General features: G+C 42.2%; 1 non-coding gene across 1 annotated transcript; it reads right to left on the bottom strand.

The window, feature by feature from the left end:
- Positions 1–2,306: 2,306 nt before the first annotated feature.
- LOC115831025 lies at positions 2,307–2,408 on the bottom strand. The gene has a single exon (XR_004026579.1). It is a non-coding gene; the product is annotated as a U6 spliceosomal RNA (small nuclear RNA).
- Positions 2,409–3,166: the final 758 nt, after the last annotated feature.

Consider the following 3,166-nt stretch of genomic DNA (forward strand, 5'->3'; position numbering starts at 1 on the left):
GTGTTGGAAACTTCATCCCCAATGCAACAGTGCTGGAAGGTGGGGCCCTTTGGGAGGCATTTAGGTCATGAGGGATCTGCCCTTGTAAATGGATTAATGCCACTGTAAAAAGGGCTTGCCGGAGTGGGTCTACTCTCTTTCCCTTCTGCTTTCTGCCATATGTGAACACAACAAGAAGGCCCACACAAGATGCCAGCACATTGATCTTGGACTTCTCAGCCTCCAGAGCTGTGAGAAATAAATTTCTGCTCTTTGTAAATTACCCAATCTGTTGTAATCTGTTACTGCAGCACAAACAGACTAAGACAGTGGAGCATCACAAGCCCTTCTGACCTAACCTGCATTTAAATGCAAAGTGCCTGCTAGTCATTATCTATTCTCAGGCCCATGGGCTGCCTGCTCTTCCTGGTTCTGCTCCTATCACAGGGACCTGGCCCACAGAAATTACGTTTCTCAAGCTCCTTGACCAACTGGCTTCTGGTGAATTTCCACCAAAGAGTGGCACTGGCAGGAGATTGCAGCGAGAGGAGTAGTAAAAGTTATTCCTCCCCCACCCCTTTTCTTCCCCAACCCTTGCCCCATCCATCCCTTCTGGAGTGTCTCATGAGAGCTGTATTGGGTCTCAGCACGTATCTCAGCTCCTGGAATCTGGTGACATTCCCTCTGTCTTCTGTCCTTCCAGCTGTGTGTGGGTGGGGAGTCACAGCTTGCTGCTGTTGCTCATCTCTGCAATGACTCACTAGCCCATTTGACTTTCAGCTCTTCCAATATCTGACAACTAGTTCCCTGCATTTGAATTTCTTCTATTGAATTAGCTGGTGTGGGCCCTGTTGTTGTCCTCACTGGTGCCTGACTGATAAACATACAATGATAATCCATCAGCTTCTCCCCCCACCAGTGTGTCAGGCATCAGAATCTTATTCAGGCTGGGATTATCCAAGCTGATATTAACAAAGCCTGTCATTTAAAAGTTAAGCAGAAAAGCAATTTTTAAAGACGTGGTAAATAAAGATAAAACCTGAAATAAATACATTGTACAACATAAAGCAGTAAAATGATAAATGAGTTCAAAAGCTGGTTTTTTTTGATAAGATGACTAAAATAAACAAACCTCTGACAAATTTAATTAAGGGAATCTTTTTAATTAGAAATGAGAAAGGAGATAGGACAATTTATAGAAAATAGATTTTCCCCAAAATCCAAAGAGAATGTTATGCATTCTTCTAGACTAATAAACTGAAATCCTCAATGAAATAATTTTTAGAAAGATATAGATTACTAAAAATAATCCAAGTATAAAACCAAACAGAATAACTAAGAAAAAAATGGAGAAAATCATACAATAACAATCCCAAAACTGCAATTGGTCCCTTTATTTCCACCAGGGCAATTTTTATATGTTTAAGAAACAGATAATTTTAATGGTATAAAGCATGCAGAGTGGACCTGGTGTGGTGGCTCACACCTATAATCCTAGCATTTTGGGAGGCCCAGGTAGGTGGATTGCTTGAGCTCAGGCATTTGAGACCAGCCTGGGTAACATGGCAAAACCCCGTCTCTACTAAAAATACAAAAATTAACCGGACATAGGGTATGTGTGCCTGTAGTCTTAGATACTTGGGAGGCTGAGATAGGAGGATCACTTGAGCCTGAAAAGTTGAGGCTGCAGTGAGCTGTGTTTGCACCACTGCACTCTAGCCTGGGTAACAGAGTGAGACCCTGTCTAAAAAAAAAAAAGTGTTCAAAAAGAGATGAGTTCCTTTATATCTATTTGGCAAGCATGAACTTCTTCTCAAACCCTGATAAAGATAAAACACACGAAAAGAAAATTATAGGCACAGATAACATGAATATGGATAGGAAAATCTTAAAGAAAATTCTCACCTCTAAAAAGGAACTTGTTTTACTATACTGCTTCAAATCTTCAGAGGGATGATAAGTTTTTTTGTGGGGAGGAGGGTGTTGTAACAGCTTCACTCAGATATAATTCTTTTTTTTTCTTTTTTTAGACGGAATTTCACTCTTGTTGCCCAGGCTGGAGTGCAACAGCACAATCTTGGCTCACTGCAACCACCGCCTCCCAGGTTCAAGCAATTCTCTCGCCTCAGCCTCCCGAGTAGCTGGGATTACAGGCGCCCGCCACCACGCCCAGCTCATTTTTGTATTTTTAGTAGCGACGGAGTTTCACGATGTTGGCCAGGCTGGTCTCAAACTGCTGACCTCAGGTGATCCAGCAGCCTCAGCATCCTAAAGCGCTGGGATTACAAGCGTGAGCCACCGAGCCTGGTTTATATTCTTATACTACAAAAAATATGAACTTTATAAATCTATGTCATTCTGACGCAAGGGCCATGCAAATTTCCACTGTACCGTTTCAACCTCAGTATATGTGCTGCTAACACGAGCACAAAGGGTGGTAACTTTACAAGTTAAGTTGAAAGAAGTCACAGAGGATGGATGGTTTGTATGTTATCAAAGTAAACAACCACTTGACAAAACTTCCAAAGCTAAAATCAAAGGGAAGCTATCTGGAGCAAACATTCACAGCAAATATAACAAAAAGTTCTGTGTTATGTAAAGAACTTACACATGTTGGGCCGGGCACAGTGGCTCAAGCTTGTAATCCTAGCATTTTGGGAGGCCGAGGCAGGTGGATCACTTGAGATCAGGGTTGGAGACCAGACTGGCCAACATGGTGAAACCCCATCTCTACTTAAAATACAAAAAAAATTAGCCCTGTGTTGTGGGGGGCACCTGTAATCCCAGCTACTTGGGAGGCTGAGGCAGGAGAATCACTTGAACCTGGGAGGCAGAGGTTGCAGTGAGCCAAGCCAAGATCACGCCATTGCATTCTAGCCCAGGCAACAAGAGTGAAACTCCATCTCAAAGAAAAAGAACTTACACATGTTGGAACAAAAAAAAAAAATTAAGTCTCCAATATGTAAACTGGCAAAGAACTTGAGAAGACAATTCATGAAAAAAGAGATACTATTAGTAGACAAGTGTGTGAAAAAATGTTCAACTTTGCTGTGATCAAAGAAATAGAACAGTGTGGGAGCATCTTACACCCACTACATTAAGATAGTTGGGCTTTTTTTTTTGAGACAGAGTCTCTCGCTCTGTCACCCGGGCTGGAGTGCAGTGGTGCAATCTCAGCTCACTTCAG

This window comes from Nomascus leucogenys, chromosome 17 (genome assembly GCF_006542625.1).
Source record: "Nomascus leucogenys isolate Asia chromosome 17, Asia_NLE_v1, whole genome shotgun sequence".
Lineage (NCBI taxonomy): Eukaryota > Metazoa > Chordata > Mammalia > Primates > Hylobatidae > Nomascus > Nomascus leucogenys.